The sequence below is a fragment of the Sciurus vulgaris genome, assembly GCF_902686455.1.
Source record: "Sciurus vulgaris genome assembly, chromosome: 1".
Lineage (NCBI taxonomy): Eukaryota > Metazoa > Chordata > Mammalia > Rodentia > Sciuridae > Sciurus > Sciurus vulgaris.
In genome coordinates, this window is record NC_136461.1 from 5506960 (window position 1) to 5530905 (window position 23946).

The following is a 23946-nucleotide window of genomic DNA, read 5'->3' on the forward strand; positions in this document are numbered from 1 at the left end:
CCTGTAACGGAGACACCGGTGAACAGTGGCCACGGGCATGATTTGTGGCGAAAGCACAGGCTTCAATTTTATTCTTTTTCTATGTCTGTGCAATGCGAACGTTAGAGAAACACTGGCCAAGTTGGCAGAGTCCTGGCCACATATTGATTTTGGCCACGCTTGGCTTTTATTTCGCAAAGTCTCATTCTAACTAGCTCAGGTCGCTGTTGCATAAGGAAGCCCAGCCGGGCTGTGCGCCAGAAACCCAGCTCAGCATTTCCCAGCTGCGCCCGGTGATGCCAGCAAGCGGATCTCGGAACCTTTGGAACAGAAGTCTCAGGTTAGGGGACAGCTGACAGGCAGGAGCTCTGTCAACAAACTGATTTCAAGTGGTGGCGCTCATATGCTCCAGAACCCTGTTCTCACTCGTCAGCCACCACACCCCTTGTGAGGACGTATCAGAACGTATTTTAAATCTCTTAGTTGAGTCTCTTCTACTGGCGAAGTTAACAATTCTGAAAGTTTACTAGCAACGCACTGCCTTGTTGCGCTTTAACTTGAATTTAATTCTGCACACATTTAATTTGCCTGTAGTTTTCATTCAACTTCATCAGCCCTTGAATCTCTTCTTTGCAAATTGCCTGCTGTCCTTTGTACAACCCCAACCCCCTTTATTTTTCAGTACCGGGTTTGAACCCACGGGCGTGTAACCACTGGATCTCACCCCCAGTCCTTTTCATATTTTGTTTTGAGACAGGATCTTGATAAGTTGCTGAAGCTGGCCTCAAATTCATGATCCTCCTGCCTCAGCCTCACAAATCGCTGGGCTTACAGGCATGTGCCAGGGTACCCAGCATTGCCCACTTTTTCTATTACAGTCTTAACCTCACATGTGTAAAAACATCCACGCTTCTGTTGTCATATCAAATCCCCAGCTATCTGTGGGGCACCTCTCTGATCCTGGACTCTGTACATGGGTTCTCTTATTTGCTCTTAATGCACAGACTTCATGTGATATTCCTTCCAACTAATTTCCCAAAAATTTGGTAAACAAATACCCCATGACCCTGCAAGGGCAAGACTTGGCCTGTCTTGTCCGTTGTTGGATCCCCGAACTTACTTACACCTGGCCCAAGTAGGATTTTGATAGTTGTCTCACGAATAGAAAATCCATATGGAAATGACTCTTTTTTCCCTGGGCCACCCTCTTTCTAAGTTACGACAAGAAAAACCCTGATCTTTTATTCTACCCTCAACATCATCCTTTCATTCCTGTGATTAATATAATGGTTCTTCTTTAAGATGCTTTCTTGACGCACAATAATTAAAAATGCATATGGCAGACTAGGGGTGTAACTCAGTGGTAGTGTTCTCCCTTAGAGCATGCAAAGCCCTGGGTTCAATCCCCAGTACCCCCAAAAATGTGTATGGTATTCTAGGTTATATACAAAAAGTAGGGACTTATTTGTAGCTTTGTTTCCAAAACCTGTTTCTTTCTATTTTTGGGGGGGTACTGAGGGGCTCTTAACCCCTGAACCACATCCCCAGCCCTTTTTATATTTTATTTTGAGACAGGGTCTTGCTAAGTTGCTGAGGCTGTCTTTGAACTCTTGATCCTCCTGCCTGAGCCTCCGGAATCACTGGGATTTTAGGCATGCGCCACTGGCCAGGCTCCCAAATCCTTTTTGCTATATTTTATGAATTTTGACCATGGCAAGCTATTGAACCCATGTCTTCATTGGAATGGTCCCCTCTGCGTGAAAACTGATGCAATAGTTTCTTATTCTGTTAGAATTTGCATTTCAAAGCCAAATTTCCCTAATTGAAGTTGTTCACCTTGGAATGAGTTTGGGGGCTTCACAAGCCCTACACACTTGGGGAACTCGGGATGCATCACTATGCAGTGTCCCCTCGGGCTCCGGAAGGGTCCCTCTTGCCCAGGACGCCCCGCACTGTGCTGGTTCACTCCCTGTTTATTACACGTGCTGCCTCTGTGTGGGGAACGTTGTAAGGCACCTGTGCAGAGGTCCGTGCCTCAGGCCAACGATTTCTAGACATGCTCTTTTAAAGAGTAGGTTCAACAGGAAGAGACGTCCCATTAATCACCGGCGCCTGGGCTCAAGGTGGTGTCTGAACCCCACCCAGGCAGCCGGCTCCACGCACTCCAGGAGGTTGTCTCCCTCCCACGTCACTGTTTGGGGGGGGCGCTCCTTCATTCCAATACCCTGCCATTCCCCAAACAGGCTTGGAATTACCCTCTCGGCTTTGATTCAGTTCAAGGAGCCTCACTCCAGTTTAGCAAGCTGCTGGGGTGGTGTTCACGGGCACCTCACTCCCCCGGCCCTCGTTTCCTCATCTGGAAAACGAGATTAGACCCGCTGGTGCGTTTCACAGGGTTCTTCTGGCTCTGGCGATCTGAGACCTGGAAGTTTCCACGGAACGACGGCACATCCCCCCGTGGGGAGCGTGGGATCTGCGCTGTTCTCCGTACGTGGACATTTCCACTTGCCTGGCCCCAGGCAGGGCGGCTGGGTGGATTCCGTGGACAAAGCACGAGGAGAATCGGGGTGTGGGTCGTCCTTTTGTGTCATCCGGTGGCACCAGAGGGAAACCCCCAACAACCCTCCGGCTTCTCTTGCCTTTACTTGCTTTGACCACGAGTTTCAGGGCTGAGCAGGACGGGCCAGGGCTGTGCTGTCGATGGCACCTCTGATGCAGGTGTCACCCTGGTAGTGTCGCCTAAGTTGCTTTCCGGGGACTGAAGGCAGCTCAAGCCAGTTGAAGCCACGGCCCTGTCACTCAGCCCCATGGAGTCCGATGGTCCAGCAGGTGACCTTCTCACGTCAGGGGGTCACGACCTGCATTCTCAGAGAACCCAGCGTGGCCCCTTTCTGAGCCCTGGAGAGCCCTGAGGTTGGGTTACACCAGCGCAGAGCGTCACCTTTCCCACCCCTCGTATCTGTTTCTGTGTCCCACAGTACCCCCAAACCTCCCGGGGGAGCTGGTTTTGAGACGCGGGCTCCTGCCTCCTCACATTCAGCCGCCTTGTGCGTAAACTTTTGCAGAACTCTCGGCTTCGATGATGGCGTCCTGCAGGGTCCTCACTCCAGCCTGCCATCCACCCTGATGTCCTGTTCATAAACAGGTATTAGCACCCCCTCTGTGCCTCGGCTTTGTTTCTGGAGACACTGGGGTGCACAGATCCCGCACTCGAGGAGCACACAAGGGTGAGAGATGGACGTGGAGACGAGTCAACTGGACAGGAGAAGCACCACCAAGAAATCAGCCCAGCAGAGCCAAAGGCCAAAAGCCGGCCCTGGGCAGCTTATCACCTCGGGGCCAGGGCGGCTCAGTCTGAGCCCCTGGTTGGGTTGACTCACGCACCCCTGGAGCTACATCCAAGTCCTCTCCCTGGGAGAGTGAACGTGACCTTGTTTGGAAGCAGGGTGCTGCAGATGTAGTCACCCATGGCGGGGTCACACTAGCCCTTTGCCTGATCTCCGTGGCACCCTTGAAAGAAGAAACACCCACAGAAGAGAGAGCCACGTAAAGATGGAGGCCGGGATTCCGCAGTGCGTCTCCAGGCCGGGGGTTGCCAACCGCGCCAGAGCTGGAAGAGACGGAGAAGGACCCTCCCACAGAGACTTCAGGAGGATCCGGCCCACCGGCACCTTGGTCTCAGACTCAGATGTGAGGTTGGCCAAGCACCGTTGTTTCAAGCCTCTCGGTCTGTGGTACTTTGCTGTGGCGGCCACAGAACGCTGTGCCAACACCCAGGAGCAGCCACCAAGGACAGAGGGTCCCCGGCCGAAGGCACAGTATTTGCAATGACTTTGGGGAAGCAAGACCTCAGCAAGTTGAAGGAATGGAAACAAAGCCCATGAGGTCCAGCCCCATGGACCCCTGGAGCCTGGACAGGCGACTGGACCTGGCCGGGAACCTGGCTGCCCTCATGGTGATGGGAGCCCCTGGGGCAGTGGGCCGGAGAGTGGCAGGACCTGGCTCCTGAGAGATGGTTCTGGGGTGGGACCTGGAGGCTGTGCAGGGAGCCCAGCAGCCTGGAGCAGGCGGAGGGCCCTGGGCTGCAGGGGGGGACGCCACGGGCATTCTGGGTACATGTTGGCGAAACTCCACTGGGAGTCCGTCGGGTGCGGTGCGCTGAAGGGAGGGGACTCGCGGGGTGTCCAGGCGAAGTCGTTTTAATGAAGTCGGTTTTCAGGCTGGAGGACGGCAACAGCGTCAGGCAGAGCCTGGGGGTCTGGGCGGGGGGGACAGCGTGGGACGGGGACGGGGATGCCTGGCCAGTCACCTCTCCCACTCCCAGCCATCCGCTGACTTGGCTGCTTCTGAAAGTTGACCCCTCGTCCTCCTCAAGAGCGTCCTGTCCCCAAGGCAGAGTCACTGTGCCCTTCGGGTGGGCACACCGCTTGACCAATGCTCCTGCCTCAAGGAGGAGCGCCCACCTGCCCAGGTGCGGGTCCTGGCCTGGGTGTAAACCTGACCCCACTGCTTTAGAGCAGAACCGGCCATCCGGGTTCCAAGAGCCTGCCAGTGCGTGCCAAGGTGCCTGGCATGGTTTTCAAAGGCTGTTTGCTTATAAATAAGCGGTGAACATATTTTCCCCTCCCGTTTAATTAGGAGCTTTGTGAGCTCCCCCTGAGCGAGGAGCCTCACTGTTCAAACAAGGCAGCCGGAAATTCGTAACGGCTCTGCCTATGGCCGTTTCCCCTCGTGACTCAGATTTTCTAGGACTTAGAAGGATGTTGTTGACAACAGAGGAAGCGGCTTCAAGGTGGCCACTTGTACATGAACGGCTCGGGAGATGAGGCTGGGATGGGGGTTGGCCGGGAAGAGAGAGGCAGCCACTCAGCCCCAGAGCTTTGCCATATTTCCAAACCGTGGGACAGCCGTGTCCCTCCCAGGTCCCTCGCCTCTCTCTCCCCAGGGGGAAGAGTATGGCCCCTGACTTGGTCTGCTAAGCACAGAGCTGGGCGACCCCCAGAGCTGCATTGTCAGCGCCTGGTCCCACTCCGGGGCTTCCTGTTGGGTCCCTGCTGTCAAAGGCTGGCACTTCCCACGCTGGTGGTCGCTCTGGGTGCTTTTCCTGGGCCCAGGGGCACCTCCTCCCTGGTCCCCTGCCAGAGCAGCATCAAGCTCTGGGGTCCTGTCCCTCACCTTGTCACATGCGCCCCCTGCCCCCATGCCACGGCCATGGCCCAGGCTGCCACTGTCTCTGCTGTCTCCGCAGCGGCTTCCAAACTCACCGTTCTGCTGTTCGACCCCCTGTCCACCATGCCCCCAGGATTATCTTTCAAGGATGCAAATCTGCCCAGAGACGTAGGCCAGGAAGTGCCAAGAATGCCAGTCCCTTAACGTGCCGCTGCCGGCCAACTCCCTGCCCCTGGGTCCCCTGCACCCCACACGTCCTCCCTGAGCCCCGGGCCTTCCTACCAAGTGCTCACCTCTGGCCTGGCGTGGAGACCCTGCTCAGAGTGGGTCTCACCGCCCACGGGCCAGAGCTCCCATCTCCCTCTTCTCTTCATCCAGTTTGACTCAGAGCCTCCGCCCGCCAGCAAGCGGGAAGCTAGCGCCCTTCCTTCCTGGGGCTCCCGGCACTCTCCCCATCCTGGGCCAGTGTCCTCACCAGAGAACCGTCACCCCTGCGTCCCAGGCCATGCCGGTGGCTGCAGATGCCCCCATGGAGCCCTGGAGTCCCAGGTGCTGCCAGGAGGGGGCGCAGGTTTCCCTCCACCAGCCTGACTCTCCCCGGTGGGGGTCAGCCAGCTATGTCTCCCCAGTGGGTCCAGACCTTTCTGGAATCCAGGGATGGCTTCCCGATAACTCCTGTCCCAGGAACCTCCCCGGGAAGGACCCGCGACGGGAAAGGGGGAAAGAGGGAGCCCAACACACACCGGTGTCCTGGCAACCTATCTGGATCCTTCGTCCCTCACTGAGCCTGGGAGCACACATGCCTCTCACTTGGTTGACTTCACCCCGTGCCCGGTAATGGGCGGCAGTAGCACCACCCCTGACCTAAGGAAGCCCCGTGTGGGCTGATCTGTGGGGGACCAAGGGCTCCGACTGGGGCAGGACTGACCACAAATTGGGGCAAGCGCCCTGGAAGACAAGTTTAAAACACTAGTGACATTTAAATAGGCCCCCTGCCATCAGCCCCGCATTCCACCCACAGGGACTCAGGAGCCAGGACTGAGACACAGACCTGGGAGGGACCTGGACGTCCATCGCCAGGCAGAAAGGCACCTAAGTCACAGAGCATCCTACAGGGACAGCACAGACCGCCGCTGTCCACGTTCCAGCCTGTTGACCCCGGCAGGAGCGTGTGGCGCCGTGTGCCCGCGAACGCTCTGAGTCGCCATCTAACATGTCCATCTCTCCTTAAAGAACTTGAAGGGTCATTTCTAGGGTTCCATAAATGAGCATAGACATTTAAAATTATTCCTTCCATCGCTCTTTCAAATGTGTCTACTGACATAGCGTATTTCATGCCTCCTGCAATCAATTTTTTTAACACAAACTTTTGTTTAACAGTGAGAAGTTTTTCACTTTTAGGGAATCAGTAACTCAAAGGGTTCACAATGAGCAACTGTCAGTATTTCCTACCGGATGCCAAGTGACTGCCAGAGAGAATTAATGCATTTGAAAAGATAATAACGGAACTAATGAAAATTGGAGGAAGATTTGGATCAACTTGAGCTGTGAAAGCAATTTGGAAATTAAAGCAGGTCTTTGTTAGTCTGAATAAGCTGAGAAATGAAAGTAAATAGTTTGGAAAATGAATACAGGTTTGAATGGTTGACTTTAGTAAATGATATAAAAGAGACCTCGGTACCTTTCTTGGCTGTATAAGAATGTTTCGTTGCTGGGCACAGTGGCGCATGCCTGTAATCCCAACGATTTGGGAGGCTGAGGCAGGAGGATGGAAAGTTTAAAGCCAGCCTTGGCAACGTAACGAGGACTTAAGCAACTCAGCAAGACCTTATCTCTAAATAAAATATTAAAAAGAGCTGGGATGTGGTTCAGTGGTTAAGCACCCCTGGGTTCAAGCCCCGCTGCCAAAAAAAAATAAAAATAAAAATAAAAACAAAAGAAAGAAATGTTTCAGCTCAAATTTGACATTAGTGGGATGAATGATAACATGCCTGAACTTATACAATTAACATAATAAAACTGCCAAAGAGAAGCAAAAGATATTACAGGAATAAGAAAATGATACATAACAATGAAAAAAGTAACCATTTCAAGTTTAAAACTATTAGACTGTTTAATACATTGCATGCAAACTTGTTCTTTAAGTGTGAAATGTAAAGACATTAAAAATCTCTTGAGTTAATCCAATTTATTAAAATTTGAAACCTGGCTAAATGGGATTTACAGAGTCTATGGCTTAAAGATGTAACAAAAGTTAATAAAATTAAGCCAATTTATCAAATATGATATGTCATTAAATAATTTTTATGTCTTAATTGATAATAGTTCGTGAATTTTTAAATCTCAGGACATGTAAAAACAGCTAGAAAAAGTTTCAGTAGAGTAAAACAGGCCTTATTACCTCATGTACATATATGACTGCATGATCAATGTGATCCTACAACATGTACATTCAGAAAAATGAGAAATCATACTCCATTTTTGTATGATTTATCAAACTACATAAATGCATTCTACTGTCAAGTGTAACAAATTAGAAAAAATTCAAAAATTAAAAAAATACTTTCAGTAGAAATTAAGATTCAGTCTCTTGACAAATATTGTTGATCTTAAGATCTTAAAAGAAAATCTGTGATTATGTAAACTGTGGGTACCTAATAATTCTTAGTGAAGAGGTCTTTGGAAGATCATTTGGGTTTTTTTTGTTTGTTTGTTTGTTTTGTTTTTTGGTGGTACTGGGGATTGAACTCAGAGGGGCTTTACCACTGAGCCACATCCCCAGCCCTTTTTTGTATACTTACTTTTTTTATTTTGAGACAGGGTCTCACTAAGTTGCTTAGGACCTCACTAAGTTCCTGAGGCTGGCCTCAAACTTGTGATCCTCTTGCCTCAGCCTCCCAAGTCACTGGGATTACAGACATGAGCCACTGTGCCCTGTTTCCTTAAAAGATTTCGATGTCAAAAATATTTTTAAATGATAAAACCATTATAATTTATACAAGAATTATATGAACAAAAGATTTTTTTTACTCTCTGATGAATGAGCCGATATTGCAAACAGCTCTGAAGGAGAATTCAGAGAGCACACAGGTATATCAATTTATTTATAGAAATAAATAAATTTGCAAATTACATCTCTATTGGGCAATGTCAATCTGCATTTCTATGCACAAGTATCAACTGTGTCAGGCAGACAGTTCTGTGACATAGCCCACAACAAAGTGCGGATGAGCCAGGTCTGGGGACGTGGGACATCAGTTCATACCGTGGATGAAAACATCCAGGAGGGGCTGGTGTGTTAGACCAAGCGAAAAGAAGAGAGCCAAGGGCGGCTTGGGTTGCCTGTCGCGGCTTTGCAGTACTGGGGTTGGGACCTGGGCCTGGCTCACGCCTGGCATGTGCTCTGCCAAGAGCTACCCTCCAGCCCGAATGAGATTCTTGAGTGTTGACAACTGGGAGAAGCCAGAGGCTCACGCAGGAACAGGAGAGGACAATCAGGTCTAGAAGTCAGGCCTTGGGTGGACCCCCACTTCCGGCAAAGTCCACGAGTGCATTTCCCACGGTCCCAACCCTGCAGCCAGCCAGCTCCTCTGCCCCTGGAAGGAGGTGCTCTCACTTACTCCCCCCTCCCCGCCTCCCTCCACGGGGTGAGGAAGCTGAGGTCCCAGAGCGAAGCAGCTTCCCCAGGCGCTGGGAGCGGGGATCACAGCCCCGTGTCCTGGGTGCTTACTCCTCGGCACACCACCAGCCACAGCCACCCACTCATTACAAATCCAGCCACGACTAACAAGAACCTGAAAAGTGCACTCACTTTCCAAGAAAACACTTGGGGAGCGTGGGGCCGCAAGGCCAAGCCACCAGGCCTGCTCTCCGGTCAGGTGCGGAGGGCCGAGTTGGGGTGAGGTGCTCCCCGCCTGCCCCTGCAGGAATCTGAGGCCCCTGCTGCCTCTTGGCCGGCACTCAGGATGCAGTTGGATCATCACATCTGTGAGGAAGGAGACCCACTTGCCAGCAAACCCTGTGCAAGGCCTCTGTGCGGCCCCCAAGGAGGAAGCCACTGCCGTGCATGGTGCTGCTGTCCTGGAGGCAGTGCCCCTGAGGCCGAGACAGTCAGGAGCCGTGCTGTGGCCCCCACGGGGGCAAGGTAAGGCCACAGCTGATCTGTGCCCCCGTGTCTGATCCCCATCCCTGGAAAGGGGACCCTCCTCTACACCATTGTCCAAGAAGTAGCTGACTGCCGTTTAACTTCATCCAGGAGAGAGAGGAGACCCTGAGCAACTCTGATAGAGCCACCATCTCTGCCACCTTCAAGCCCAAGAGCCATCTCGCCTCTGACCCTGTCACCCAGGAATCCATGCAGACCACTGGTAGGCAGTCACGAAGAGTTCTTATACAAGCAGCTCAGATCCCCCAGCGCCACCCCCAGAAATTCATTTCCAAGAGTCTAGTTGCAACGTCAGGCCCTCGTTTGAAAATTCTGACTCGAGTAAACGGTAAAATTTGAGCCCTGCTTCTTTGTTTTATTTTTTTTCATGGTACTAAGAATTGAACCCAGGGGTGTCGACCACTGAGCCAAATCCAGGCCCTTTTATTTTGAGACAAGGTCTTACTAAGTTGCCCAGGCTGGCCTCTAACTTGGCTTCCCAAGCTGCCGGGATTACAGGCATGTGTCGCTGCACCCAGCTAAGCTAGGGAAATCTTGTTAATTTTTTGGTATGATAATCTTTTGTGGGATTTTTGTTTTGAGAGTGCTTTCCTTCTAGAGGTAGATACTGGACTCTGCCCTGATGAAATAACATCTGGAATTAGCTTTGCAGCAGAAGCGGGGGAACCAGAAGAGTTTCATCACATAAAAGATCAGGGTACCAGCTTCGTAGGTTTGAATTTTTTCAGAGTGAAGAGTTTCTTATATTTTTTCAATAGGTTTTAAAGCAAATTCCTGGTGCCAGCTTCCCTGTTCATCTTGAATTCCCCTCGCTTGTGGGGGCTTGTTCTCTGTGCTCAGCATGGTTTGGGGACGCCATGGCTATGGCCTCTCCCAATCTGCCGCCAGCTTTTCTCCTTTAGGAGAATATTCTTCTCTAATTGCCCCAACTAATCAGATAAAAGATACTGGTCTTCTTTCTGCCCTTTCTGTTCTTCACTGTTTTCCCAACGTGAGAAAAAGCCCAAAGCGGAAAGAATTATAGCACGTTGCCATGTGAATGCAGAGGCCCGTGTGCCAGAATTTCCAGTTAGAAGGGAGCGATTGTCTGCTTGATTCTTTCCTAAAAAGAACAGTCTAAAACAACATGGCCTTTCCCTCATCTAAGAACATATCCCCTGCTGCTTAAAATTTATGCTTGTTGGTTACTCTCTGTTTTCCATGGAAACCTTATCTGTGGTCTCAGCTCTAAACCATTTTAGAAACCAGAATCTCTCAGACCTGGGAGGACCTTTTATACCAGCAGAAACCTTGCAGAGAAGATTCAAGCAGGAAACCTGAGCAAGCCCTCAGTTTTTATTATGATCTCTAAGAAGATTCTGATCATGGAAATGAACGTCTTACAACCCTTCCATCCCAGAATGACCTCTTCACAAACTCAGGAACCACGGGACACGGTTGCCATTTAACCTGGGCAAACGGCCGGGGGAATGTTCTTGCTGACGTTTGCGCTTCTCTTGGGAAGGGACCAACGGGGGTTCCGCCATGTTAGAAGGGTGGTTTCCAAAACAGCTCGTGTTCGACGTCGTGTGTGCCGCCCTCTTTCTGTGCGATAGGAACAGTCACACGATGAAGAGGGAGACGTGTGTACCATCACTCTTTAAAGCCTTGATTATTTCAAGAAGAATATTCCTAAATCTGTAGATTAAGAATCAGACGTTGAGAAATGCAGGTGCGTCACAGGCTGGCGGGGAACAGGGGGGGTTCGAGCTCGGGACTCCTGACCTGGAAAGCCAGACTGCACACGGGGGTAGCAGGGACGCTCCTCTGCTGGGCCACCACCTCTGCATCCTGATGAGTCCAGTGCTCCGGGAACAAGAGGAAGGGAATAAATCTGGCCCTTGGCTGCTCTGACTGAAGTATGGCTTCCCTCCCCGCCTCCCGCTCCTCCTGGCAGGAAGGGCACCGGGAGCTTCGTGAGCACCATGGAGACCTTGGGCCATAAAACTGTCTCCTCTCATTTTCAAGGTGAACAAATGTTATTACCGCCAGGAAACAGACCACATGAAGAGAAGCACCGGGGCTGGAGCCGCTGCCCAGGCAGGCAGGCTGCAGTTTCCAGGTTCATTACCTCATTAACCAGAGTCAGTGGACAAAACACCAGGCCTCCCCAAGGGCCCGTGAGCACGGCCACTCGGATTTCAGCTCTCCCAGGGTAAAATCGCTGAGCTGATTTTTCTCCTGTTCACAGTGCTTTTGCATCCTTCCTCTGCCCATGTGTCTGGTGATACAGTCCCTGAACCCTGCGCTCCCAGGAGCTGCTGATCTTGGACGTGTCGATGATGGGGGACGGAAGTGAACAGCAGGATCCAAAAGTTTCCCAGGGCAAGGTGTTCTAGATGGCGGACATGCCAGTGACCCTGATTTCCTCCCTGCACGTTGTATGGATGTAGGAAAATATGGCAACGCACCTTATAAATACGTACAATTACCCTGGGTCAAGTTAGCAAAAGAATTCCCTGTGCAGACGGTGACTGTGGGAGACAGTTTGGAATCTGAGGCTCCCTGGAAGGTCAAAGGCCTCTGTTTCTGTGAAATGTCTGCGGTCCTGGGGCCTAGGGTGCACTCGGCCTTCCCCTCCAAACTTAAAGGCCCGCTGCTGCACTTGGGGTCCCTGCCAGTAGATAAGAAAGGCACATGATCGGGAGGTCACTGGCTCTGGAAGCCACATGGGGCACTTTCAGATTACATACTCTGTCCCACATACTGGGTGACACAAGAAAGCCACCAACTTAGAAAGGGCCAGAGAACTAGAGCTGGACCAGGCTAGAGTGCCGTGGCTCGGACCCTTAGCATTCAAGGCCAGGCCTCACGCCATTGAGAGTCGCAGGTCTCACCGGGTACGCCAGGCCCCAGAAGCACTGATTTTACAGGATGCTGTGGGTAATGGCATACATCAGCTTGACTGGGCCTTGGGGTGCCCAGATAGTTGGTCAAACCTTATTCTGGGTGTTTGGGGGATGAGCTTGACATTCATTATCAGCAGAGTGAGCCAAACAGATCGCCCTTCCTAACCTGGTGGGACTTCACCAGTCACTCCAGAGCCTGAATAGAGTGAAAAGGCTGAGCCCCCTGAGAGTAAGAGTGACCTACTGCCTGGCCTGCAAGGGTGGGGACATCAGTCTTCTTCCTGTCTTCAGACGGAAACATCAGCTCTTTCTGGGTCTCCTGCTGCTCAGGCCTCAGGACGGGGTCTGGAGCTTCACCAGCTTTTGACTGCTGATCTTGGGACCTGTCAACCTCCCTAGTCACTTGAACTTATTCCTTAAAATAAACCTGTCCCGCTGTCTCTGTCTCTGTCACTCTCTGACTCTCTCTGTCCCTCCCTCCCTCCATCTCTAATACAGATTCTGAAATGGCCCTCCAAGAGCTCCATTAAGTGTTGAAGGGTTATGGAAAATAATATTCCTGCAAGATAACCCCCCAAAAAACATAGAGAGAGGTGCAGCTCGGGAGGAGGGAGGGGAAACTAGCCACGGATGAGCCTCCCAGGTGGATACTGAATGCTGGGCCCTAAACCTTGACCTTCTCCCATGGAAAATTAGTTCTACCCTGTAAAACCAAAATCCCCTCCATAACTGAGGGCCAGTTTCACATCTGGAAAATGAGCCCCAGCCATGCCGAGTCCGCGAATGAAGAAAGGCTCCTCGGAATCCCTTGGGGTCTGCAGCCCGTCCTCTTGCTCTTACAACCTGACCAAGAGCTTGTGAAGGAGGGAGCTGCCCTTCAGGAGGCAGGGACGTCTGCCTGCGTCTGGACGTCCATGCTTGGGGCTCTGCTCCTTAGAGCTGCAGAAGGTGGGTCTGGACCCGCTGGTGCAGGTGGCTCTGCATGTCCGCATCCCAGTCCTCAGAAGGGGTGGCCACTTCCCTGACGGATGTGTCCTGTGAGCGGCTGCACCGCCCCATAGACCCACAGCGGGAGGTCAGCGGCCATTACTGCTGGTGAGAGGGGTGGGCACGCGTCAGCAGCGTGTGGCCCGCCAAGCCCAAGAGAAAGACGGGGAGTGGCAACAGGGGCGAGAGCGGTCACGGTCACTGTCAACTCTGCCCAGGGGTGAACGAGCCGCAGGGGAGCTGGTGGGGTCTGAGAAGGAGCAGCAGAGAGGGTGGAGGCCCATGAGGAAGAGGCCTTGCTCCAGGAGGAGGCCGCTAGGGTGGTTCCCGGAGGAAGAATGGACCCGACGGTGGCCCAGCCTGAGGCAGGGTGGGAGCCGGCTGGCGGCTGCCTCTCTGTACAGAATTGGAAACCAGGACTCCTGTCGTGACCGAGGGACGTGTGTGAGTTGGAGCTGGATAGAGGGGATGTGGTTTGAAAGGGTCCCTGTTGAGACTGCTGATCGGGGACACGTGGGGCTGCCTGGCAGGACTGAGGGCGCTGGTGGAGTCGGGTACCGTGTGCGGGGTGCCCCTGGGCAGCAGCCAGAAGGCTCCCGTCGGGCGCAGCGCGGGCCAGGTGTGGGCTTGAGAGCAGGCGGTGTGTTCCAGTCCCGGTCTGGACGATGGCAGGTGCACAGTCGCCCCACAGGGTCCCAGCGAGCAGTCGGTCAGGACGCGCCTGCGTTGGCCTCCCTGATCCAGGGTCGTGCCTGGGGCCGCGCCGCTTCCCTGGAGTCGCCGACCCCTCTCCTGAGTTAGAGTTGGATGAACGCCAGTGTTTTTTGAAACCGGGTGCCGTTCTTTGAGAACAGCAGCAGAATGAGTGGCTGGCTCAGAAGGAGCCCGAGGTGAGCAGGCACCCCGCTCCACCCTGGGCCCGGAGGGAGGGCGGCGGGTCCCTGTGGTGGGGCACTAGAGGTCCCGCCAATCGGCCAGCTTTATGGCTGTAATGGTTTTCTGTAAATGACAACCGCTCCTCCTCGCAGGGCAATCGAGGTCTCTCTGAGTTCATCTGGGAAAGTCTTGTTCACATTAACTGTGACATGCATGAGTCAGAGAGTGACTGTCACCCAGAGGTTTACAGGGCACTGCTGTCCCTTCAGCCAGGACAGCCCCGCGACTCTGGCCTCTGGGCTCACAGGGTCACGGTGGAAGGACGGGGGTGACTGTCTCCAGTGGACTTTCCTCCTCCCAGACTGGATGAAGTTCATCAGCTACATGTCAAGCTCAGCAGAAAGACCTTCCTTTCCCTGTGACCTCTCTGCCCCTGTGGGACCAGGCTCTTGAGAAGTGATCATGATAATAGCAACAGCAAGGACCCTCCCTCTCTGTGGGGTCCCCACTTAGGCCTTTGCTGATTTTCCCCAGGGAGTCCAGAAAGGGGAAAGAAAAGCTTTCACCTGCTTCCAAATGTCTACTCAAGTTCAAGTGTACTCAAGAATGAAACTTGTGTTCCTGGCACGTGGTTTTCCCCTGAGAGGCCCAGAGCAGTGAGCACCGTTGCCTCTGCGACATGGAAGAAGACAAACGTCCAGGCCAAGGCCAGCAGGAGACTGGCTCTCGCTTGCTCCAGTGGTGGAGACGCCCAGACGGCCCTGGACAGGGTCCCTGGGAGACCTGCACAGCAGTGTCCTCCTGAGCGCCGTGGCCACTTGCTGAGGTTAAGAGCACCTGGCGCTTACCAGCCATGAAGCAGGAGAGTCGAGCCAGGAGAGAAAACAGGCTTCACCAGGAGGAAGCAAGCCGAGGAGAACAGCGTTTGCCATTCCATTAACTGTCAGAATGACACCCCCACCCCCACCAGCCACTCAGTTCTCAGGAGAAATTAGGCAGAATTGCATCAAGTCTCCGAGGACAGAATGGAAAACGCGTGTCAGTGGAGAGTGGACTGGGCTGCTTGATGGACATGATTTATTCCGGGGGCTGCATGCACCGTACGGATGAGTCATAAATGCCAGGGAGTCTTGTGTAGGTTTTTAAACATTAACCCCAAAATTGAAAAGTAGAACAGCCAAGGACTCAGAATGAACTACAGAATCAAAGACTCTATTTTACTTTATATAAACATCAGTGAGCCCTCGTCCCTCTGGTAGCTTTCTTGAGGATCTCTGCGTATTTTTAAGAGGATAAACTTGATGAGGTGGAACTAAGCATGCTCACGGTGACCACCGGGACTCAGCTCATACGGTTCCTAATCAGCTCAAGGCCAAAGTTGATTGTTTTTTTTTTTTTTTTGGGAGGGGCACTAAACCACTGAGGCGCATCCCCAGTCGTTTTTATTTTTTATTTTGAGACAGGGTCTTGCTGAGCTGCTGAGGCTGGCTTTGAACTCACCATCCTCTTGCTTCAGCCTCCCGAGCCACTGGGATGACAGGTGTGCGCCACCACACAGCTCAAAGTAGATTTTAATACTTTCTTTTATTTTTGTTTATAACCAGGCCTCGGCCTCAACTCTCATCCTGACGAACCCACCCACAGAGTAGGCAGAACACTCAGACGTAACACCCACTGGTCCTGAAGACCTCTAAGCCCACACAGCACGGCGAATCTACCTGTTCAAAGAGGGGTCCGCGATTTTCAGTAGGTCTGAAAGTTTGCATTGAGATACATTCTTCAAAGCATCTATTCGTATCAGACCCCTTGGGCTCCAGATCCCCACTGCCCTCTCACTCTGGTTAGTCTGAGGGCCTCTGCCAGCGTCGCCCGGGAAGCACCTGGCACCGCCGTGCAGGGCACCCGCCCATCAGGCTGATTCCTGCCCAGCCCAGAAGTGTGGAGAGCACGGCCAGGTCCCCCTTGGCCCCTGGTGGGTACCTGGCTCCCTCCCTTCCCGGAGGACATCTCTGACACTAGCCAGCTCCACAGGGCTCTTCAGAGGTCCTCGCAAATGGGCCTACGGGCCAGCTCCATGTCACCTGCCCCTGTTGGCTGCCCCAGCTGGCCTCCCTCACTCCTGCTTTGGAGGGGACCCAGGCAGAGAGCAATGTGAGTTATTTCAAGAAAAAGAAAACAATTATTACTTCTAACAACATTTTGATTTCCTACGCACAGAAATTTAATTTTAATATTTCATTACGATTCTAGCAATTAAGCTTCACCATCTCACAATGACACCTGGAACTTTGCCTGTAGTGATTACGCATCACATCCAGGGATGAAGCGTGAGGGGCAGGGGAGGGGTGCAGAAGGGAGGCAGACCCTCCTGGGGCTTCCAGGCCTGCCCTGCCCCTTCCTGTGTGTCCTTGGGCAAGTTGCTTCACTTGTCTGAGTCTCTCAGACTCATTTGTTAAATTATCTTAATACAATAAAGCTAAAAATTAACAACAAATTAAAAAAAACTTTAATCTAGAAATTTAAGAACTCTTAAGTCAATAGGGAAATAAACAAAACTCAGGTCTTGAAAATGACGAAAACACATCGAGATTTGTGTCGTGGAGAGAGAGAAAAAAATGCCCAGCATCAGAAGAAAACGATGAATCCTTTGAAATGTACCAAGACTTGCTTAGGGGTCCAGCATTGGCCAGTGTTTGCCAAAACTCACATGCATTTGAAAGGACTATATGGCTGCATTTGGAGACAGAGTTCTATACATTTTTCTATCAATCAAATCTTTGTCGTGTATGTGTGTGTGTGTGTGTGTGTGTGTGTTTATTTTGCCACTGAGCTACATCTCCAGCCCTTTTTATTGTTTTTATTTTGAGACAGGGTCTCACTAAGTTGCCAAGGCTGGCCTTGAACTCGGAGAGCCTCCTGCCTCGGCCTCCTGCGGGCTGGGATCACGGCCTCGCCCGGTGGTTATTGAGATGACGCTCTTCCCTTGGCTCTTCCTTTGGCTAGTGTTGGCCCGGCACACCCTTCTCCTCCTTTTTACTGTCAGCTTTTTTGTATCATTTTATTTTAGGCGTGCGTCTTGTTAGCAGCCTTGGGATGCCGTGGATTTGTTTTGATCCAGTCTGACAATCTCGTCCTTCGCTGGTGTCTCCTGTTTTCACATCTGACACGATCACTAATACCCTGGTGCTGAAATCCGCCAACTTGATATTTATTTTAAATTCGCCCCACCAGCCCTGTGCCCATTCCTCTCCCTTTCACTTCTTTCTTTGGGTTAAAATGTTTCCAAAAACTACTTCATTCTACCTGCACTGGCTGCAGAGGAAGCGCCCTTGCCCGCAGCGCTGGTTCTGGGGTGCGCCTGGTGACAGCTTCCTCAGCTCCCCGGCACCTGGCCGCTGTGACCATCTGCTCTTCCTTTTCTTGATCCTGCCATCCCATAGTTCAATGCTCACCCCGGTTATTCCACGGGACCCATATTTCTTGAGATTCGCCCCGGTCTTTGCTCTTTTCCTGTTGCCATTCCATCCTGTATCCCTGTACTTTCCTCCAGGATAATCTTCCTTCTGCCTGAAGTTTTCTCCTTATTAGTTCCCTTAATGCAAATCTGCTGCTGCAAAATTGTCTCCCTTTTTATTTGTCCGAAAGTGTCTTTATCTCGCCTTCATTTCTGAAATTCATTCTAGAATTGAATTCATCTAGAATTGAACACAATCCCTGTCAAAATTCCCACTGCCATTTCTACAGGAAAGTCCATTCCTAAAATCCACGGGAATCTCAAAGGACCCAGAATAGCCAAGAGAGTCTTTAGAAGAACAAAGATAGAGGAGTCACACTTCTTGAATTCAAAACTACAGAACCAGGTTGGGCAGAGAGGCAGGAGGATTGCAAGTTCAAAGCCAGCCTCCACAACTCAGCACGATCCTGTCTCAAAATAAAAAATAAAAAGGGCTGGGGATGTGGCTCAGTGGTTAAGTGCCCCTGGGTTCAATCCCTGGTACAAAAAATACCCTACGAAACTGCAGGAATCAAGACGGTGTGTTACTGACATACAGTAGGCACACGGATCAATGGAATTCAGTTGACAGTTTAGAAATTAATAATTAACATAATTCTATCATCCATCAAGTTTTGACAAGAGTGCCAAGACTATTCAATAGAGAAACAAGAGTTTCTTTTCTTTCCTTCTTTTTTTTTTTGTACCAGGGGCACTTAACCACCACTGAGTCATGTCCCCAGCCCTTTCTAAAAAATCTATATTTTATTTAGAAGCAGGGTCTTGCTGAGTTACTTAGGGCCTCACCAAGTTGCTGAGGCTGGCTTTGAACTTTCAATCCTCCGGCCTCAGCCTCCTAAGCTGCTGGGATTACACGTGGCACCACTGCACCTGACTTCAAGTTTACATTTTAAATAATTCCTACTTAGATTTCTTCCTGCATGTTTTTAGGATTATGGAGCTTTATTTTTCTACATAACTTAAAATGAACTTCTAAATTCACTATACTATGTTTGGAGAAACAGGTCTGAATTATATCAGTGCCAAGCAACTTATCAAATTTATTTGTGGTCTAATAGTTGGTCAACTTTTTAAAAATGTTCTCTACGTACTTTAAATGCTTGGAAAGGAGGTATAGAATCCAATAATCAAGGGGTGTGTGTGAGCTTCTTAGTCATATAATTCAAAGTTTAATCATCCTTAATTTTTTTTTTTGTCCATTTGACAAAATAAATAAACGTATTCATTTAAAAACTCTTGCTGGGCACAGTGGTGCACGCCTGTAACCCCAGTGGCTCTGGAGGCTGAGACAGGAGGATCGTGAGTTCAAAACCAGCCTCAACAATGGCAAGGCACTAAGCAACTCAGTGAGACCCGTCCCTAAATAAAATACAAAATAGGGCTGGGGATGTGGCTTAGTGATCGAGTGTCCCTGAGTTCAATCCCTGGAAAGAAAGAAAGAAAGAAAGGAAGGAAGAAAGGAAGGAAGGAAGGAAGGAAGGAAGGAAGGAAGGAAGGAAAGAAAGAAAGAAAGAAAGAAAGAAAGAAAGAAAGAAAGAAAGAAAGAAAGAAAGAAAGAAAGAAAACCTCTTCATTTATCAGCTTGGGTTGGAGGAGAGAGACTATATTTCACTCTTTATCTAACATAAAAATCAGTTCCTCTGTTGCATGGGATAAAGTGCAGTCAGCCCTCCACATCCCGGGTTTCCATGTCCACTGCTTCAACTGTTTGGGGAAAAACTTGTGTGTGTCCTGAACATGTGGAGACTTTTTCTCGTCCTTACCCGCTAAACAACCCACTTTGGCAGCTCCTCACAGAACCAGGGCTGGTGAGCCACGTAGCCCGTTGTGCCAGGGCTGGTGAGCCACGCAGGCAGTTGTGCCAGGGCTGGTGAGCCATGTAGGCAGTTGTGCCAGGGCTGGCGAGCCACGTAGCCCGTTGTGCCAGGGCTGGTGAGCCACGTAGCCCATTGTGCCAGGGCTGGCGAGCCATGTAGGCAGTTGTGCCAGGGCTGGTGAGCCACGTAGCCCGTTGTGCCAGGCCTGCGAGCCACGTAGCCCGTTGTGCCAGGGCTGGTGAGCCACGTAGCCCGTTGTGCCAGGGCTGGCGAGCCACGTAGGCCGTTGTGCCAGGGCTGGCGAGCCACGTAGCCCGTTGTGCCAGGGCTGGCGAGTCACGTAGCCCGTTGTGCCAGGGCTGGCGTGCCACGCAGCCCGTTGTGCCAGGGCTGGTGAGCCACGCAGGCAGTTGTGCCAGGGCTGGCGAGCCACGTAGCCCATTGTTCCAGGGCTGGTGAGCCACGCAGCCCGTTGTCCAGGGCTGGCGAGCCACGCAGAGACAGTTCCGAGCACAGAGGGTTCATGTGGGGTCGTGTGCCGCACTGAGCCTTTAGAAGGGAGGGAGCATCCTCTGGAGGACTCTGGAGCCCTCAGGTCCTGGCTTCCCCAGGGACACGGGACACTGTCCCCACGCATGAGGCCTCGCGCTCTTCCATCCTTCATCTCAGGCGGCTCTGAACTTCCGACGGGCTTGCTGGGCTTTGGCCTGGGTCTGGACCTGATGAGTAGACACTGGGGTCTCTTGCAGCACAGGGGGACCGTCTCTCAAATGGACCACATGTTAAGCAGAGAGAAATCCCAGGAAATCGTGGGGACTGAGAATTCAGGCCTTGATGTAATGGATTCGTAAGTTTGTTCTTTAAAAGTTAGCTTGAAAGAGAGAAGGCCACAGTCCGAACAAAGTCAAGATGAAACCCAAACAGACTGATTCTGCCTCTTGTCTGCTTGCGCCTCTGGCGGGCAGGAGAGGGCAGGAGGTCGCCCGCAGGGTCGCGGCCAGCAACGTTCTCTTCCTGTTTTAATGGCTCCTTTGGAGGATCTGCTGCTCCCTGGGCCCTGAGCTCTGTCCTCCCCCACATGTCCGGGTGTCCCCAGGTTTCTCCTGCTGCCCGAGCCAAGCCTGTTCCCCCAGGTGACCTCGTCCTGCCTGCCCACGCACGCCGGTCAGTTCTGCTCCTGTCGCCTGGCTGGTTTTGCTGGAGGTGCTGCTTCTCTGGGGACTTTTACAAACTTGTTTTGTCCACAGCTCCGGCCTCCTCCACAGGTCAAATGGAAACGAAGCCTTTTATGAAGTTTCCCCCTTTCGAAGCTGGAAAGTTGGCAGCCAGGGGACTTAGAAGTGAGTCGGAAAGTCTGGGCCCGGCTGGCAGCGCCACGCTCCTGAAGAGGAGGCTGGGTCACAAGCTTGTCCGTAAGACGCAGGCGAGGGGGCCGCGTTGCTCGAGGGACGAGATCTCTCCACAGGCGTGCCCACCCGTCCTCCCTGCGGAGGCGCCCTCCAGGAGACAGGCGCCGAGTTCAGGGAGAAGGCAGCAGGCCCCCCTCCATCCCCCTGCTACCTCACCTCCAGCAGAGCCCCTGGGATTGACCCTTTCCGGAAAGATCCGGTATTAAGCCCTCTCCGAGGTCACAGGGAGCTTGGAGACCGCTGTTAGGGCAGGTAGGATGGATCTGACCAACTCAGGTCACAAGGCAGGTTGGCCAGGAGCAGCAGGGACAGAGGGAAACCAGCTCCTGAGCTGGAAACAGGTCGAGCTGCCTGCTGGTTCAGTCCATGTCCACCGCTGTTCTGGGACCCCGGAGGCCAGGGCCACAGTGGCACCGCTCAGCTGCTTGAGCCCCGGGCCTGCCCAGGACGGCAGCCTGCAGGGCTGGATAGCTGAGCTGGGGCCGGGGTCCAGGGCAGGCCCAAGGAAGGGCAGCAGCTCCCTCCAGGAGCTTGTTTCCTGGGGACAGAGGATTAGGGTCCTGCCGGAGTCGCCTCCGAGCTGTGTTGAGAGGCATGAAAGGGAGCCACCTACCTGCCCAGGCCGAAGGGCCCAAGGGCGACCCCAGTCCAACCGCTCCCGTTCATCTCAGGGGCGTCTTGCTCTGCTCCTGGTGCTGCTGCTCATCTCAGGACCGGCCTCGGCTGGAGGAAGTGGAATGTCGCTGGAATGTGAGGACTGGGAGAGAGAACGGCTGGCTCTGGGCGAGGGTCCGCTGTGCCTGGGAATGGCCTTCATGATGCCCTCCTTGCCCACTGCGGTTGTGGAGCCCAGGCTTCCCCGAGGACAGCAGCCCCTGGTGTTGGGGTGGGGGCCCAAGCCACCCCACGGGCCAAGGAGTGGGCGCTGGCCCCGCGCCTTCCACTCTGGGGGAGCTTTGGAGTGAGTGGAGGCCCAGTCTTCACACGGCCATCAGGACATCCGCCGTGGCGGGAAGTTCGGTCTCCTCGTCTTCACGACTCACGGCTGGTCTTCCCTCTCATTCCTTTTCGGGTCTGAAATGAACACTGCGAGTTGGCCAAGGAGGGGCGTCCAGAACCTGCCGACCGACTGAACACAGAGGAGGCTCCCAGCCTCACGGGAACCGTGTCCTTGTCTCCCAGGTCAGCAGGATGGCTCCAAGGTGAGGCGCACACACCGGACGTCGGTTCGCAGACCCACGACAGCCCGGGAGGTGCAGGTCCTTTCACCTCTCTGACAAGGTGTCAGTGAGATAAGCTGGGCTACGGTCTCACACCATCTCCAAAGCTCCGCGGCCCCCCATCCCCAGCCGGCCGGTGGCTCTCCTCCAGCGGTGACTCGGGGATCCAGCCTGCTTCCGTCCAGAGCTGTCATGGATCCCTCCCCATGGGACTTGAGTGAGGTTGTCTGCAAACCCCAGACCCCCTGAGGTTGACTGCAATATGGTTAAAAATAAATGCGGAAGGAATTCCTAAGAGCAGTTGGAGGTGAACAGGAGGCGCCAGACTTGCGGAAGCCCACAACCCGGCTTTGTGTTCTTTTTCACCAAACACCTTGAATGCCATTTGCTTTCCAGAAAGAATTCTTTGTTTTTCTTTTGGTGCTGGGGATCGAACCCAGGGCCCTGTGTTTGCAAGGCAAGCACTCTACCGACTGAGCTATCTCCCCAGCCCGAAAGAATTCTTATAAGAAAGGAGCAGCGTATTTGAAGACGGACTGCACCCAGACCAGCTGGAGATGATCGAGCTGACCACGTGATAGCAAGGAAAGCTCTCGGCCCTCCTGCCCTAACCGTAGACCCACCCGACGGTACATGTGCTTCTCGCCCAGAAGCCTCTCCCTGCTTCCCTGGCAGTTTCTTTGAAAAGAAGTCGGCAGATTAGCTGACCAACTCCTCTAGGGGAAGGGGCTTCCTAGAGGAAGCAGCAGAAGGCACCTGGCCCTCACTTGGTGAAACTTGCCCCATGAGCAACACGGGTGGCTGGGGACACGGATCTGCAGCACGTTGGACAGGATTCGTGGGTGTCCTACAGCCACCCAGAGCCACCTCAAGGTTACTTGAGTTGACAGCTTCCAAAATATAGGACCGGAGCAAAGCGTCTAATTTTATTTGAAAGAGATAACAGCTGCTAACCAGGTGGCTCCTGAGTGGATGAGTCCGACCCACTGAGCTCAGTAGAAAAACAAGTTAAATGGGGTTAAAAAAACAAAACAAAACAAAAAAAAACCTCTTTAGGAAAGAGAACAACGTGGGCTGTGTTGGGGCCGCGAGCGGAACTTCACCGCACAGGAGCAACTGTTCCCATCAGAGAAAGAGGGAGGTTTCCAAGAAACAGGAAAATAGTCCGGATTCAAGTTCGGTAAATAATGAGGTGTCTGTTGGCAACCTGTGCACCCAGCCCAGCGAGGCCCAGTGGGGCGGGATGCACTGTCGGAGGAGATTCATGGAAGGAGGAAACACAGCCCCTTAATTAATACCCAACCGCCAGCAGACAGGAGGGACGACGTGGTGGGGGGTGGAGTGGAGATCTGTGAAGCTCGCCCTCCTTGGTCAAGTTCAAACGAACACAAAGTTCTTTGCATGCAAAGTCTGATTCTGGACATGGCGCTGCCATGAGTACCCCGGACCGAGCTGTGGCTTGTGCCACGCCAGCTGAGAAAGTCCTAAATGATGCTGGGAAGATCAGAGGTCAGGAAGCTAAGCTTTAAATTGTGCAAAAATAGAAACAAGGGCCCAGAGAGACCCAGAAATCTCTCAGTTCTAGTGTCCCATAAATGGCCGAGGAAGCCCTTCCCAGGCAACAAGAACTATTAAGCTCCTAATTACTGAAAGGTCCTTCTAGAGTCATGAGAAGCCTTGGGACTTGGTTCTAAATCACAGCTCCAGATTTTAAAACAGTCCAGGCATTTGTGAACACGAGCATCCAAAGGGCGCGCGTCCAGATCACGCCGGGACCTCCACCACAGCACTGAGCACAGTTGGAGGCTTTCTTTCAATAGCCTGTCGTGTCTGTGGTTCTTTGATTCTTTTTTTCCCCCAGTGCCAGGAATTGAACACAGGGGTGCTCAGCCAGTGAGACACATCCCCGATCCGTTTTTATT

At 52.5% G+C, this 23946-nt stretch overlaps 1 long non-coding RNA gene across 2 annotated transcripts in view; it reads left to right on the forward strand.

Moving 5' to 3' along the window:
• Positions 1–23946, forward strand: part of LOC306657475 — a 183371-nt gene that overhangs the window by 122267 nt on the left and 37158 nt on the right. The gene's annotated exons all lie outside the window — the stretch shown is intronic.